This window comes from Asparagus officinalis, chromosome 10 (assembly GCF_001876935.1).
Source record: "Asparagus officinalis chromosome 10, Aspof.V1, whole genome shotgun sequence".
NCBI lineage: Eukaryota > Viridiplantae > Streptophyta > Magnoliopsida > Asparagales > Asparagaceae > Asparagus > Asparagus officinalis.
This window is the reverse complement of record NC_033803.1, coordinates 70,623,972-70,642,253: the sequence shown is the minus strand read 5'-3', so window position 1 is coordinate 70,642,253 and position 18,282 is coordinate 70,623,972.

Here is an 18,282-nt window from a genome sequence, read left to right as displayed (position 1 = left end):
CTTTTTCTTCGGAGAAAGACTAAACCGGCGACGCGTGTTAGGCGTCGGCATATCCTTTCTTAGGATTCAGGATGAAATTCCCCATGTGTGTAAGGCATGGATTCTGGTGTTATTAATAACAACCTGTCACAATGTTGAATATGTGAACGGGTGTTCTTTTTAACGGTTAAGAACTAACCGGCAGCGCGGGTTAAGCGCAGACTTATCCTTGCTTAGGTTTCAGGATAGAATACCCCAGAATCGAACTCTGGTGTCTTTTTGTGCGGAAAAAGACTAAACCGGCAGCGCGTGTTAGGCGCAGACTTATCCCTGCTTAGGATTCGGGATAAACTTCCTATACCTGTGAGGCACATATTTTGAGAGTTGAAAAAGGTGGTGTCTTCTCTTGGGGCAAAGACGAACCCGAAATGGGAGAGGAAGAATTTTATATTCTATCTCCCGACACTGAAGAAGAAGAATTTTATATTCTATCTTCAGTTGGAAAGGAGACTCGAGGTGGGATCTCCACCCCCAGAATCTGGAAAGGTGAAACTAAGAGTGGGATCTCCACTCCGAGAATCTAAAACTTCGGATGATCCTAACTGTTAGAAGGTTTGATTACCGAACTAAAGGTGAATTTTTCGTTTATCGAGAGTGAATTTATGGTTTTGACCCTAACTGTAGGAAGGTTTGGCCAAACAGGAGTTTGAGATGACCCTAACTGTAGGAAGGTTTGATCACTCGATTTGAAAGTGGACCTCTCGTTCATTGGAGGAATCGAGAGGGGAATTTGACTGTGGTCCTAACTATAAGAAGGTTTGACCGATTGGGAGGTTTGAGACGATCCTAACTGTAGGAAGGTTTGATCGCTCGACTTGTGGACCTCTCGTTCGTTGGGGGAATCGAGAGGGGTTTTGGTTTTGGTCCTAACTGTAGAAAGGTTTGACCAATTCTGAATATTATGTCCAGACTCTAGCAATGAGAGTGTTGAGTGCACAGACGCGGTGAGAATTTGAATGGGATTAAACTTGATTGAATTTAACGGTCCCATTGTCAATTAGTCTGATCGGTGAGAGATTTAGTGTTCATCACTTTGTTCATGTCGATCGGGTTATCCCTAAGAATATTAAAATTCTTTTGGGAACTTCCCGTTACACGAATTATCCACTCCCAGCTTTCTTACAAAACTGGGTGTAACGAGGAGTACGTTATCCTCAATCGCATGTTCAGGTTATCCTTAATAATATATGATTCTCTAGGAACTTCCTGTTATATAAATCGTCCACCCCCAGCTTCCTCTGCTTCGGACATTATTCTCAGTTACCTGACCGGGTTATCCTTAAGAATATTAATGTAACATCCTTCAGGAACTTCCCGTCAAAAGTGGGAAATAGTTTAGACTCATATACCTATTGGAGTATGCAGGGAGCAGTTTAACCTCTTGCACCTGTTGGAGGATGCAAGGAGCAGTTTAACCTCTTGCACCTGTTGGAGGATGCAGGGAGCAGTTTAACCTCTTGCACCTGTTGGAGGATTGAGAAATAGTTTATACTCGTATACTCTTTGATGCTATTTTTGAGAGTAAAGCAATCCTTGGTGGGATGAACGACCCTCCTGTGGTATGCACAGTACTTCGGGTCCGTAGTGTTGTCAGCTTCCTCCTGATTTGTGATAGGTGGTAGCTTGATCTTGTTGCTTCCAAAGAGGGATTCGAAGATGGCTGGAACGTCTTCGTCCTTGAAAGAGTACACTTTTTGGAGTCTTGGACCCGAAGTCTTTTGCTGCCTTCGGGATTGCTGTTGTGACGCTTGATTAGCACCACCAGTAGCTGCAGGTATTTTGCCCTTACCACGAGAGGCGAAGTTTGAGTTCAGCGGATTAACTGTCGGTCGGTTCCTCTCGGCCTTCTTCCTTCGGAGGAAGCGTTCGGCTTGTTCACCGCGTACCTTCAAGTCCTTCCATGTCTTGGATGGTGCGGTACCCATAGCTTCTAATACATCTATGGAAAGATTATTATGGCACGTCTGGAGTATGAACTCCTCCGTGACCGGATCTCGGCAGTTCATTGCCTTGTTCCGGAAGCGTTTAACAAAGTTTTCCACGAGTTCTCCATCCTTCTGCTTTTCTTCAAAGAGCGTCCCGATTGACACCTCCGTGTCATCGTCGAAGAAATTAGCGAGAAACATGCTTTCCATATCGTCCCATGTAGTGATACTTCCCGGTTTAAGCCGGCGGTACCAATCAAATGCAGCAGCGCGAAGGGTTCCTACGAACGATCGTACCATTAGAGGTTCGTTACCTGAAATGATCCCCAGGTGAGACTTGAAATAAATCAAGTGTTGGGTAGGGGAGCCCCTTCCATCGAATGGTGTGAAGTTAATCAAATTGAACTTTGGTGGGTACGGTATGGAGTCCCACTCCCTCGGGTAGGGACACGGAATGCCAGTCTTTTTTACTTCTTGGGCAGACATCAAAGCATTGATTTTGCTTTCCAAGTCTTTCATCTTAAGATCTTCGCCTACCTCACTCTTCTGGCGATTTTGGGGATGGATATTGATACCACCCCCAGCGTTAAGAACGCCTTCCGTATTCCTGTTCTCGCGGGGAGTCTCGATGTTAAGATTTTCTTCTACCTCTGAGTCGCTATCTATCTGATTAGCGGTCGGACGACGACTAGATTCACCGCGCTGGTTTGTCAGCTGTTGGAGTTGTTGTGCGTGTAAATCTTTAACACGTTGTACAGCCATCTCCATTTCAATTTTGAAATCCTCTTTTTGCTTGGCCAAAGCTTCTTGAAGAAGTTGAGCCATCTGTTCAGTGGTGATCATGAACGACTCTCGAGACTGTCCTGTGCTGGATACAGTAGCATCTGAAGCGATCGCTGAGTTAGCATCCGACGCTTCTTCGTCTGAGGACTGTCCTCTCTGGAATCTGTTGTAATTGTAATCCCTATGTCTTATAGCCCCGGTTTGCAGCCGAGTCAACCGTTTGGACATTTGTGAAAAAGGCTCAGGGTTGTAGCGTCGCGTGGACTTTCCTTTTTCTGCCATATTAATCGTGAATTCCGAGAGTTCACGTTCCCGAACGGGTGGCTTTCTTTTACGGAAATGTCTTGATTTGTTTCTCTCCGTTTCTGTAGAAAGTCTTTCAAACACTGAAATCCTTTGCGAGGCAGTCTTGGAACAGTTACATTCTGCTAATACTGCCTTGATGAGTTTAGTACAAGGACAACGAGAATCCCTTTCTCGGGAGTTTCTCTTCCGAGATTTACTCATACCTTCAGTCTGATAGTACAGCTCATCGATATTATTATCGGAGCCACCTATCTTGTGTTGGCATAACCCTCTTATTCTAACATCGTCTTCTTCTGACGAATAAAACTCTCTTTGAGGATATATCGCTCCGTCATTATTTTCAAGAGTCGCTCGTTTGAAAACTCGCCTTCGCGCGCGTGAGGGTTCAACAGAATCTCGAACTTCTACCCGTAGCCCAAGGCGAGCGGTTACTGGTACTTTCTCTGTATGAGGGATTTTTGAGTTACTGGAGACTCGCTCCCGACCCCCATTCTGACAAATCATGCGGGGTTTATTTTTATGCAAAGGGCCGAGACGATCCATAATGCTCATTTTAACTCGGGATGAGTCCACGCCGCCGTGGGGTTTTACAGGAGGTGAGGAAGTCATCGGAACAAAAGCAGGAGCTGTCGGAGACTTGAAGCTGGTCGCAGGAGGCGAAATTTCTGCAGACAGAGATGAACCAGCTCGCGGGTCAGCAATTGGTGACTCGGCCTTGGCCGAGCCAGCGTTTGGTGACTCGGCCTTGGCCGAGCCAGCAGCCTGTGCCTCGGTTTTTTCGGGCTTTGTTCTGGATTTTGGCCTCCAGATTTGACGTGGTTTCGTCAGTTTAAAGTCTGCAGTACTTGTTTGTAGTTTCTTGGCCTCTTGTACCAGGATTCTTGCGTGCGCAAGTAAAGCGTGGCGCTTCTCGGTTCGTTCTTTAAGAGTGGAACGTGTCCTCTTAACGGGGACCCATTCATTTGTCGTTGGTTTGGACCAATCGCTAAGTCGCTGCTGTGCCTGTTGGCGTCCTCTAGACTTCAGATCCGCTTCGTAGCGGATTCCATCCACCGGCTCTGAGGCCTTGGCCAATTGGCGTGCTAGGCGTTGACGCCGTCTTTGACGCGCCCTCTTGGATAAAGTTGGTTCGGCCTTGGTAGCTTCAGCTTCACAAGGAGTCTTTTGAACCGCTGCGGGATGAGGTTCTTGATTTTGAACCTTCAAATCCAAATGTCCTCGACCTTTCCTTGTGGAGTTTCTCCTATTCCTACGAGGGGAGGATGATCGGGAAGAGGAGGATAAGTACTCTTCATATTTTGCTTGGTCGAACTCGTACTCGACCTCCTCGTTGATCGGTATGACGATCTTTGGTTGCGACACTACAGCTTTTGCAGAAAAGCTGTCGGCTCCCACTGTGGTCGCCAGTTTGTTTGTGTCAAAAGTTGTCTTTTCCATTGTTTTCAAACCTGTTACACCGTTTATCGATTACAAGTTCAAACTGAAAAGAGAGTTGATCTTTTTATAAGATCTTCTTACAACGAAAAATAAAGATTACAACTTTATCAAACAAAACGCAGCAGTAGTTTATCTCCCGCTGCTTTGCGTGGGATCTTTGCCTGTGCCGGGGACGCGTTAGTCCGTGGACCACCGCAGACCAAAGCCGATCGACAATATAATTACGCTCTTGTTTCACGAGGGAAACAATTACGGAAGCGACAATCACGACCAAGCGAGATTGTGGCTCTTCTCGAGATTAAAACCAAGTTTAATCCGGAGGAAAGAAGGGAAGAGAATCACAAACCTTTCGAAGAGGCTTTCTTTATGAAAGTGTTCGCCAAGCTCTGATGATTCTCCTCTGAAATTCGTGGTTGACTGGTCAATTTGACAGCACCTCGCCTTCTTAATCTCAGATCTCCGATCTCCTTGAAAGAAGACCTTAGGCTTCTATTTATAGGCTTTTTGAGATGTGTCTCCTAGTAGGAATTGATGTTTAAACGTTATCTACGGTTTATAACTGTCTAAACGTGTTTATGAGATGTGTCTCCTAGTAGGAATTGATGTTTAAACGTTATCTGCGGTTTATAACTGTCTAAACGTGTTTATGGATAACCTCAGAGCAGTTGGAGAGGTTTTGGGACGAAAGAATCCTTAAAAATCATCGAAATCCGTGTTTGGGGAGGTTTTGTATCCAACAAGAGTCCTGGTGACTCGGAACTGTGCGAGTCAGCATTTGGTGACTCGGAACTGTGCGAGTCAGCTTCTGGTGACTCGGAACTGTGCGAGTCAGCTTCTGGTGACTCGGAACTGTGCGAGTCAGCATTTAGTGACTCGGCACTGTGCGAGTCAGCTTCTGGTGACTCGGAACTGTGCGAGTCAGCTTCTGGTGACTCGGAACTGTGCGAGTCAGCTTCTGGTGACTCGGAACTGTGCGAGTCAGCATTTGGTGACTCGGCACTGTTCAAGCTTCTAAGCAATGTTTCGTGATTCTTCCAGTTTCTTTGTTTTGCGTACGCTTCGTCGCCTTGCTGATTTTGGATGAATTCCTTTGACTTGGATAATAACGTTTATCGTCTTTTCCTTGTCTTGCACTGTGTTTGAGGACCTATGGGCAATTTTTAACGCCTACAATGCCTGTCAGCCACCGTCAAGCTATCCATGCGTTCGCGAAACGAATCGGGAAAGCGTACAAGTTAACGAAACAACGAAATACACGTAACGACGGAACAAGTCAAAACCTGGAAAACCAATAAAAACCGCTGGTGGCCGAGTCACATCAAACCGACTTGGACGAACCAGTGGTTCAGCCCATAACCATATCACCAAACGGTCATTTGGTGGCCCGGCCAGGCCGAGCCATCGGGTGACGGTTCGGTCAGATTTGATGATTTTTCGGTTTTGACGGTTTTTCTTGGGATTTGTTTGTTCATGAGCATCCCAACTGATCTGATACTGTGGCTATTCAGTTATTAACAAAAGATAAGGAGGAATCCCTCGTTCTTATCAAAATATCCACTTCCGAAGCTTATAAATGCGAGCTCGGGTGCTCATTTATCAGGGCTGGACATCAAGGGGGGTGAAACGTTGCCGAATTAGAGAGTGGAGCCACGAATTTACAGCAATGGTTAGCAGATCTTGACGATCTCCTGTGCATAAAGAGTGGAGTTCGAGAGATCCGTGACCCGTCCCCTATTCTTCCAGATTTAAGCTTAGTATTAAATCTCGAGAAGAGTCGTGATCTCGCTTGGTCGAGATCATCGCTGCAGCGATTACTTCCTTCGTGAAGTAAGAGCTTTGATTCCATAATCTGTTAATCGGATCTGATCCGCGGTGGTCCACGGATATTAACGTCCCCGGCACAGGTAAAGATCCCACGCAAGCAGCGGGTGATAAACGTCCGTTGCGCTGTTTGACAAAAGTCCTATCTTTTGTATTTTTATTGTATAAGAAGATCTTATAAAAGGATCAACTTTTTATTTGAGTTTATTGTAAACGATTAAAGTTGTAATAGATTCAATCACAATGAAAACAACGATTTTTGAACCAACCAATCATAAAAAGACTCCCTATAATAGATAAAACAAATAATGAATCAAAATTTAATTTGTTTCCAAATCTAATTTGACTCTAATATTAAATTTATTTCCTAATCTAAATAGACTCTAATATTAAATTTATTTCCTAATCTAAATAGACTCCAACTTTATTACTAAAAATAAACTAAAATATAATTATTTTTTGAATTTTAGTCAAAACTAGGTACTACTGCTGAGATTTTAAAAATCTAATAATCTAGTTGGCTCCGTCTCGTCGAGATAGGCGGTTTACATATATAATATATCGGAATTCGTCTTCTGGGTTAGAAGATATGATTATTTCTTTGCAGAAGTCAATAATACGTATAAATCTGTATTTAGCTCGTGATTGTCTAAATCTTCCATAAAATTGTCTGTTAAGCATCCTACATCACCAATACAGTTATTAGCTTGATAAGTGGCAAATCTTAAGGGGAAACACATTTGTTATTGGGACTTGAGAGGCTTTAGTGATTGATTACTTGACAATAAGATAACATAAACATGACTTTGATCGAGGATGTGTGCATTGTTAGGTCTCATGTTATGAGCCTACATTTTCTAATCTTGTTTTGATGATTACAAACAATTCCTGATATTGTTTGTCTAGTGTTTATGTTTCTTATTAGGTATTCTAGACAAACAATATGTTGGAGGATGGATGGAATTACGTATTCACGATCATATCCAATGGAGGTTGGCGGAGTAGTGGTTGAAGCCTTGCAATTCATGTTAAAGATCCAAGTCAAGCTTCATCCGTAAGTGTACCAAGATAGAGCTTCGTTGAAGATCATCAAGCTTGGGTAATTTAGTTTAGGTTTTATATTATGTGTGTTAGTACTTTAAGCTCAATTATATACACACATACACGTTTTGTTTTTTGTATATATATAGTTATATATATACATATATGTTTTGGTTTAGCTATATGGATATGAAATAATATATATCTTCATATATACTTTTATATGTTTCATATTCTATTGCTTTTGGAAAAATATTGTGTTTTTGGTTTATATGGTTTATAGACTTAACAACTATAGTTTATACTTTTTATCAAGTCTATAAATTCATTTTACAAAGTTTCAAAACATGGTTTATGTCAAATGTAAAAAAACATGTATGTTTACTTTTCATGTTTTTGGACATATTTGAAAAATAATGAGTTTTCACTTTTGGGAAGTGCAATTCTAAAAATTCTTTTTGTAACATGTTCATTTACATGTTTACAATGATTTCCCAAAGTTTTATAATTTTTGAAATTTATTTATTATTTTTAAAGTCACTTTTAAAATCAGATTTTCAGCATGTACATTGCCTATGCACGTTTATAAGTCGACTTATCAGAGTTGACAAGTCGACTTATGAAATGCTCTGGAATGTGCAAAAACTCTCTGCCAAGTCGACTTATTCGAACTGTTAAGTTGACTTAGACCAAGTCGACTTATGTCATTTTCCAAGTCGACTTATGTGCTGATTTTTATGTGTTATTTTTATCTGGAAAGTCGACTCATGTGAATTTTCAAGTCGACTTATACTAAGTCGAATGCAAGTCGACTTATACTAAGTCGAATGCAAGTCGACTTATAAATATGACCGTTGAACAGTAACGGCTATTTTCCAGATCTGTTTTTGTGTGGGTTTTTGGTCATTTCTTTGGGGTTTTGGCTGATGTCTTGGGTTGTTATAAATACCCCATTGCATTTACCTTAGTTCCCACTAACCAAGAGAATTGTTTAAACAAGTTTAATGGTGTTTTGTGTTTGTTTAAAAGAGTGTTTAAGATTTTGGTTTGTGAAAATAATTTCACAAGGGCTTGAGGAGATAATCGTTGGTGTTTGAGCTTCAAATCATCTCTCTCTCACTCTTGTCATTTATTGGAAAAGATTTCTAAACTCAATCTAGCTTTACATTTTATTATTTGATTATCATTTTATTAAGCTAGTGTTTATATTGAGTTTAGTTGATTTTATTTATCTCTTTGTACACACACAACCATTGAGCTTATTGTATTTGCATACATTGTATAATTAGGTTGTGGGATTGTGTGACTTAGAGTGTGAGCCTACATTGTGTTCTCATCCATTGTAGAGAACAATTTATTTGTAGTGAGCTTTAATTGTGAGGATCACCTTGTATTACACTCGTATACCAAGAGGAGTGTGTGGTGAGAGACGGGGTTGTCCCAAGAGGAGTGTGGTAGGTGATAATGCCTAGAGAGAGGTTATAATTCCTAACACTTGAGGGAGACACGGGCTAGAGACCAACACTTGAGGTGGTAGTTAGTGTAGTTACATTGTGAGTGATTGTAAAGTTTTCGGTGAACTAGAAAACCGAATTGTGAGGTGTAAACGTTGTTCGGGTGAGCGTAGAAAACCCGGTTGTGATAGTGGAGATCTCCTCGAGGTGAAGAGCGGGGACGTAGGTCAGGCGGACCGAACCTCGTGAACATATCTTTTGTTTGTGATTGCTTTGGCGTTCATTTATATTCGTGCTTATTGTTTATATCGCCTTCGTCAATTGCTTGTTTATATTGTCCACTATATTGTTTCACCCTTGTTTATATTTGTATATCCTTGCATATATATCTTGTCATATATCATACTTGCTAGGATATTTGTTAATTAGTTTTTAATTGGCATAAATCGGATTAGATTAGCATAAACTCTATTCACCCCCCTCTAGGGTTCCTTCCTAGCGTTATTAGGGTACTTTCAATTGGTATCAGAGCACTTTCATGCATCATGCTAAATTTTATTCAATCAACTAAAGTTTTTCACATCTCTAGAAAAAGAAACAAGACTTCTAATATGGTCACAAATTCAGCTAGAATCTAACAGAAGTCTTTTCCTTGGTAGATGGAATGCTAAGGGAACTTCGTGAGATTTTGTTAGATGACATCCGAGGGATTGAGTTTATAAGGTAGTTGACCTATGTTTGTGATTAACCAAAAAAAAAAAAAATCAAAAGTTCTGCCTTTTATTCTCCATTCCACATAGTATTGTAGTTTAATTTACGTCTTTTTAGTAAATGAAAAAGGACGGGTTGTACAAATTAGAGTTACAATTGCAATTATAATTTATAAAAGATAATTGTAGTTATAATTACAACTAGCTCTACAAGACAAGGCCTAATTAGCGCTTAAATACCTTATAGTTTCACTCACTTAGCGCTTACATACCCTCACTTGTTTTTGGCAACACTCATATACCCAAGCTTTTGAACTTTGCACTTTAATAACGTCTATTATATAATTATGAGGATATTATCCTCATAATTCTCACGTAGTATGCCAATGTTAATTTTAGAGCTTTCTAATACTTAATTTTAATTTAATTCTTATCTCAATTCTATTTGAACATAAGTAAATTTAAAATATAATTGAGGTAGGCTTGACAGTAAATTTAACAAAACTTAAGCGTTTAACTGTTTTAAAATTTGCAAGTTAGTGTTATAAGAGAATTCTCAAGGGAAAGCAAAACTCATGATTATTCTGTCCATAAGTCATATTCAAGGCTTCCTGTAATCCAACTGAATTCAAGTTGATCTCTGTTACCAAATTCAACACGAGTAGCAAGGAATGTCATGCGTCCTAATGTTGGAACTCTTATCCTGCACATAAGATGGCCTGCCATGCCCTTTTAACGGCTCGGCATATTTCTATCAGAACCGCCCGATCCTGCACATAAGATGGCCTGCCATGCCCTTTTAACGGCTCGGCATATTTCTATCAGAACCGCCCGCATGCAAGCAGATAGCTCTGACCCTTTGAACGGGGTCAAACTTCCAATTTTTGCTCCCACTTTTTCCATCTAACGGTCATAATCGCCTTGCAAGCTACCAGTATTTAGCCCTTCTTCTATGGCTGCAGCCTGCAGAAGGATGTTTTACCACAAGAAATGTATTACTACATGAAGGAATACACATGGATTTTCAAAAATTAGGCAGGAAACGACGTGAATAGACCCCCCTGTACTATCGCCCAAATTACGAAAAACCTGTAGTTCTATTGTTGGAGATAGACGCCTCGAGTGATAGGACACGAGGTGTATCCGTGACCACAGAACTACATGGGGTCTATCCGCAACTGGTCGACAGTACAGGGGTCCTGTCTTCAATTCGGGGCAATACGAAAGAGTTCATTCCTCCACTTACATTACAAGGGGGGGATAGCATGGCCACCGATGTTTGATTCTCTCATGTCAAAAGATGAAACCCATCCTCAATCATGCCCCCCAGAGAAAATATGAAGGCGCCACCCAAGATTCAGTTAGATCACCCCCCCCCCCCCCCCCCCCACACACACACACAACATCTCTGAAAATAATTCCTTCATCATTCTAATCTCAGCTAAATATTTGCCAAAGCAGCAAAAAAAAAAAAAGCAAGCAAGCATCCATACGGCAGAAAAAAAAACTGTAGGGGACCCATACATGCAATTAGTGGGACAACCAAGATATGGAGGAGGCTTTTGTAGGTAAGTAGTAGGATATGAATGTGAAGCAATTAGACAGTAGCGGGCCCCCCACTCCCTGCCCTTTGATGGGGGGGATGTCAGTGAGAGACACCAAACTACCATAAAAGAGATTGATGGATTATGAACCAGGACTTCTTCCCTCCAAAAACATCAACCTCAACTTTTGAATGGTGTCCAGCCCCCAGAGAGGACTTGCCCATCATTAATTTGCAATGTAAAAAAAAAAAAATTTAGATCTCAACCAGATCATTAATGGAGGGAAGATAGCCCTAAACAGATCTTAATGAAGGAATACGACTGCCGAACGAAGCATGGTTAAGGGGTTCGATTCTGCTTGCCGAAAACTGGGGCCAGGACCGACCCTTTCTTTTTCAAGTTTAAATTCTGCCTAAAGAGATCTCAAGGCTTTCGTTTTCGCCATTGTCAGGGTCGCCAATCTGCCACTAAACCCTGCGTAAGCTTTACGATAAGTAGTGAACGGACCAGCTGAAAGATGGTCGTGAATCGCGATGATTGATTTCAAATGCTCGTGCGTAGTAGATTTAATGTGTGCCTACAACTGATAACACCGACTGATATAGGGGTCGTAAGGCCGACAGCAGATAAACCGAGCGTCGAAAGTTACAAGGTTGAATATCGAAACGGTAGATATTGGTCTGTATGCTAAACCTGGAAGGCTGACTGGAAATGCGCTGGTTACTTAGTAATCCCCACGCATCAAGTGTATGGGATTTACCCGAGCTAGCAAAAGTTGTGATGCTGATATCCTTGACTCATGATGATGCCTGCTCCACACACAAAAATCACTGAAAAACCAAAAGTAGAAATTTTCATCCGTTGAAGAGTCTCTCCTGCCAAAAAACAAAACAAAGATGTTGACTCTCTGAATCCTCTTGCGGTAGATCAGAGGCAACATGATGGAAATTTCAGGCGTAGGCTGCATTTAAGTCCAGCGTTCAAAATCTACCTCACACCTTCAACAATATTAGAATCTAGTCGTTATCAGAAAACAGGTGAAGGGTGTTTATTATGAACTCAAAAAACGTACAACTTCTCAAAAGTAAAATCAATCTACAGGTTTTTCCACAGGAAAGCCAGTCGTCTGCCGACAATTTCGATGCAAGAATGCAGACCAGGGTGCCACAATCGCCAGTGGAATAATGATTTTTTTTTATTTTAATAAGATGCTGTATCCTGGCTCACAACAAGGCCACAATATTCAACAGGTCTACAATGTTCAAACTGGTCTCTGCAAAATGCAGCAGAAAAGGAATGGGGTAAATTTTTTCTGGCCCCATTTGAGTCTGCACTGAAAATACCAACTTATCCCACTGAAAATACCAACTTACCCCCCGTGTTATTACCCAATTGCAGATAGACTTATCCCACTGAAAAATGCAGCAGAGTGATTTTTTTTTTACCCTTAGCAATGGGAGTCTATGGGCACCAATAAGAAATACAGGGTTTGTTACCCTTAGCAATCCAAGAGTGCTTCACTCTCTCCCCTGTTAAAAAAAAAAAAATCTCCCTATTACTTTTACTCTCAGAACTCAGAAGCAAGATGAGATCAATAACAAGAAGACCCACATAGCCTACCAAACTCTTGCAGTTTATAGTGGGGCTACATTAAAGGTGAAAAAAAATGCACACAAGTTTAAAGGTACGTCTGTACAGTTCCAGTTGCACCAGAATTCTGGTAGTTTGATGCCCTTGCCTCCTCTCTTTTCAACAAAAACACTCCAACTTCCCCTCGAAATTGTTCAAAAACTCATTAAATGCTCTTTTGAAACAAATTCCACGACAGTCAATGAACACTGTCAAAAACCTTCATCAAAGCAGATACAACCCAACCTGAAACCACCTGATCCAAGTGCACCCATCCCGGGTTCGGTTGAAAACACAATAGAATCAAATGTAAGCAAAGTGGGCTCATGAAAACTGGAAGCTAGACTTTATAATTGAGTGTTCCACTTGATCACTCAATTCCTTAGTACATGAAATGGGTAACCATGATTTGCAAGAGTAAAGGGACACGGAGGAAAGATATGTTTCTTCTTTCTCACAAAGCAACCGTGACCCACTAAGCACATGTCTACTGTGACTCTTAAGGCAAAGTAGTTAAGTTAGGCCTACGTCGCGAACATCGGCCAATAATGGAACCACATGAGAGGATGAACTGGAACCAGAATTCAAAGGCTTTCTTCCCAAATCCTCGCCTATATTGTATGATACTCAATGAAGTCCTTGCCAGTTCCGAGAGTCATTGATTTGCCTCGATAACGTTGACAGGACGTGATGATGTCGTCCTCAGGGAATTTTATCCAAGGACATTGATGTTCTTGATGTTGCTGAAAGTTCATGCATGAGCCCAGGTTTATTGGCGCGAGTAATAAAATGCTTGAAATTTAGTCCTCTCGCGCTCTAGTATTAGACCTCTTGATAATCTACACGCGACGACTTATGTTTTTATCCCTCACTTTCCCCACAGGTTAGGAAAGTTTAAAAAAAATCCTGGATCTATGTTTACCCCTTTACTCATAACTGACCCAAAAATGAAAATGATCTTCTGTAGTAAGCCATTTTCAAACTCCTAGTCTGTACTCCGCCATGACTTAGGCCATATGCACGCTCCTTTTTGCCTATATCTGCCTTTGCTAGAAAGCTAAGAGCAATATATTGATGGATGGTGTACACTGGCAACAGTGTTGAGTGCAAGAAAAAGAGCAAATAATTGATAACCAATGAACATGATTAATACATCAAATGGGGGCAGGGTGAACTGGAAAGAGATTAAGATGAGTGTACATTATATACCATGTTCAGAGTATAGCCAAATTCATGGAATTAGAACAACAAAATCATCAGATGATAGAAGATGAAGGAACTATGATGAGAAGAATTAAACTGCCAAATTCATGGAACATAACTTCCTTTCATTATGTCACATGGCAGGATTCGTTCCTTGTACTTCAAAAGAGTTGCGTACTATTGGATAGAGGATTCCTAATCTATTTTGGTAACATGAGGTTATTAGGATTCCTAATCTATTTTGGTAATAGGTTATTAGGATTCTTAATTTGTTTTGGCTTTTGGTTTAGAATTCCTAGTATGTTTATGATTTTAGGATTTCTATATATATGGAACAATTGGAAGAGAGAACTGAGAAGAAAATTAGGGATATTTAGAGTACAAAAAAGAGGTATTTTCTGAGCTATTTGTTTAGGGTTTTGTTTGGAGAGATTAAGAGCTTGTTGGTGAGATTAGTTTGTTCCTTCGAGAGATTTGTAATCTCAGTTTGTACTCTTTCTCTATTAGTGAAAACCCCATCCCCTTTCTTGCCCCGTGAACGTAAGCAACTTGCTGAACCACGTAAAACTATTATGTTTGGATTTGTGTCGTTGTTTTGATTGTGTTTGGCCTTCTATCGACGTTTGTTTGATTTGGTTATCAAAGCACGGCCGTTTGGTTGTCCCGCTTCCGCGCCGCACGTAACAATTGGTATCAGAGCTTTAGATTTCAGATTTAGGATTTTGTCTTGGTTGGAGGAGTAGATCAATTTGGAAGTTCGGCTAGGATTTCATTTGGTGAGAAAGGTGGGATCTTTTTGGTAAAGACAATATCTTTTTCAGTTTGGATTTATTCTTCATTTGTTCCGCATTGGTTTGTTGGCGCTTGGGCTATTTGGAGGAGTAGATCGCTTTGGAGGCTCTTCGAGGTCTTCGTTTGGAGATAAATGTGAGATTTTTTTTATTTGTGGATCTCGTTGCCGTCGTGCGGGGTGAGATCGTTTGGAGACTCTTGTTAGGGTTTCATTTGGAGGTAAAATTCTCTCATTTATCAGTTTGGATCTATTTTTTATTTGTTGGTTCTTTGAGATAGTTGGCTGAGATAGAAGGATTTGAGGCTGGGTTATTTGTTTATTGATACAGTGCATTGAATTATTGAGAAGTGCCCTTGATCTGCATATTAAAGTCCTTTTGAGCACGTTGGTATGAGCAAGGAGACCGAGGTGGAGTTTAGCACTTTTATTTGATGATTGACGGGTCTTCTATTGGGTGTTCATTCAAGCATTTAGGGGTCTTTCAAGGAGGCATCATTGGAAGGTAAATTGGTATTTTAGTTTCCTATGTTGGGGATTGTACTAGGTATTTATGGGTTGCAACCAAGTCCCGTTGGTTTTGAAGTCCTAGTAGTCAACAACAGTTAAAGAAGTGTATTGGGAGTAAGATGAAGGTATTTCATTCTGGTTGTAGAAGGAGGTACAAGAGGGACCTACTGTATTTGTACCGAGTGTTTTCGTCGAAAGTTGCTTTCATTATAGATTCCATTGAAACTTAATTTGTTTACAGAGAATTACAACGAAAAATAACGAAAATACAACTCTCTTGAAAAATAACACAGAAATTATTTATCAGCTCCTGCTTTGTGGGACTTTGCCTGTGCCGGGAGTGCTTTGGCTCGTTGACCATCGATTCACAGATCGTGAGGGTGTTTAGAGATCTTTCCTTCGTTTATCGAAGTAAAGATTTGAAAGCGAATATCTTATCGATGTAAGATGTTCACTCTTCCAAAGATCAAGTCTGAGCTTAGATCTTTAGGAATTACCAAATGATGCTTGTCAAAGGGTGAAAGTTCCCTCTTTCTTCCTCAAAATCATCAAAAGCTCAAGTCTCTTCTGCTCCAAAATGCTCTCTGTCCTTTATTTCGTGCCTAGGAAGGTATTTATAGGGGTAGGAATGCACAACAGTAGAAATGGGGGCAAAACAACTGACCAAGTAACTGTTCTTTGGCCGCTGCAGTCGACACTGCCGCGACTATTGGCGCGACAGTATGGCAAAGAGGCAGTTACCAGCACGTTTCATCGTGCTTGAAACTGTTTTCCCACGACTTTTAACCACCTTTTTCGTGGTTTAACTGTTTGTCCACGTCAGCACACGTTCTATCTCTGATATGCCGCCACGTGGACTTCAAATAATCATCATATAACTGCCTTGTAACCACCATAGCACGCCCTATAATAGCCGCTGCACCTTATGCTGTCGCGCCTTAGCCACGGCATGATATGCTGCCGCGCCTTAGCCGTGGCACCATATGCTGCCGCGCCATGGCCGTGGCACAATATGCTGCCGCGCCATGGCCGTGGCACCATGAGCTGTCGCGCCTGAGCCGCGACACCAAGCGCTATTTGTTGGTGTGTACATGTTGTCTCACTTCCTTTGCATGATTCCCCCTGATTAAGAGAATGACGTTTATCGCCTTTTCTTTGTCTTGAGTAGTATTTGGATGTCTGTAAGCATTTTTTGACGCCTACAGATACCCCCTCCAAAGTATCTCAGACTCATCATTATTTTTTTTAAGAGGAGTCTGGGATACTTTGGATAAGATGAGTCTTACTTGCAATCCCTTCAATACTTAGTTGAGGAGATCGTGTAGAAGAACCTATGAACGGCTTCAACTCTTGACTTCTTCATCTTTTAGTCTACTCAGTGCTTTGTAGAATAGCTAAAACTCTTTCGGTGCTGCGTTTATCGCTTGACCGTTGTCGAAATCTTGAACTGAAACTGATGTTTTGATTTGTGAATTAGCTCTTGTCGTTGAACTGATGTTGAACTGATTGTCTTCATTAGGAATTCATATCTGGATCGCAATTGAATCCTCTGAGATCATCCATTGGACTTTTTTTAGCCTTATTTTGGCAAAAATTATTAACGCGTTGACAGGCGTTAACACGGTTTATCTTCGTGTGTTTACTGGAGTCTACACAGTTTAAGCTCTTAAGTTGTTGGAGCATAGCGGTCCTGAGTGTCGAAGCTGCAGGACCAATTGTTCAGGTCGGTTCATCTGCAGGTATGAACTTTATCCTGAGTTTGTTGTATACTCAAGTTACGAGACCAACTAATGAAGCTGGTGCGTCAGTGATTATCGTATTTATAGGATTTTTGGCAAACCCTCAGCCATCAACGGGTTTGATGAGCCTTTACCGACTACCGTTTGAATCGAGCGAGCACGCAGATTGTTTAAGTCCGTTCTGCATGTAACGTTATGCTAAGAGAATAAACTCTCTTAGACTTGGTGCTATGAAGTTGAATACATAGACTTGTTCGTTTTCACGGGAACGGACCACCCGACAACGCGTATTAGGCGTAAGCTTATCTCTAATAAGGGATCGAGATAGAGTCCCCCATGCATCAAACATGGATTTGGAAATGTTGATGGGTTACGTCTTTTTGGTGGAAAGATGAACCTGACACTGGAGAGGAATAATTTTATATTCTATTTCCTAGTCTCCTTTTTGTTGGTAGAGATGAACCCGATGATAAAGAGGAAGAATTTTATATTCTATCTCATGGTCTTTTTTTTATTGGTAGAGATGAACCCGATGATGGAGAGGAAGAATTTTATATTCTATCTCCGTGGTCTCTTTTTTATTGGTAGAGATAAACCAAAAATCGGAGAGGAAGAATTTTATATTCTATCTCCTAGTGCAAAGGAAACTCGAAGTGGGATCTCCACTTAGAGAATCTGGATTGGTTTGAATAATCCTAACTGTCATAAGATTTGACTATCCAATTCAAAGCTGGACCTTTCGTTCGCAAAATGAATCGAAAGGAGATTTTGGCTGTGGTCCTAACTGTAGTAAGGTTTGACCAAGTGGGAGTTTCGAGGTGATCCTAACTGTAGGAATGTTTGATCACTCGATTTATAGACCTCTCGTTCATTGAAGGAATCGAGAGGGGATTTTGGCTTTGGTCCTAACTGTTTAAAGGTTTGACCAAATAGGCAGTGAGATGATCCTAACTGTTTAAAGGTTTGATCGTTCAATTTGTGGATCTCTTGTTCATGGAAGGAATCGAGAGGAGATTTTGGTTTTGGTCCTAACTGTTTAAAGGTTTGACCAAATGGGGACTTGAGACGATCCTAACTGTTTAAAGGTTTGATCGTTCAATTTGTGAACCTCTCGTTCATGGAAGGAATCAAGAGGGGATTTTGGTTTTGGTCCTAACTGTTTAAAGGTTTGACCAAATGAGAATTTGAGACGATCATAACTGTTTAAAGGTTTGACCGTTCAATTTGTGGACATCTCGTTCATGGAAGGAATCGAGAGGGGATTTTGGTTTTGGTCCTAACTGTTTAAAGGTTTGACCAAATAAGAAGTGAGAGCGAGGTACAAATAACGATGGAAATGTTAACTTGTACA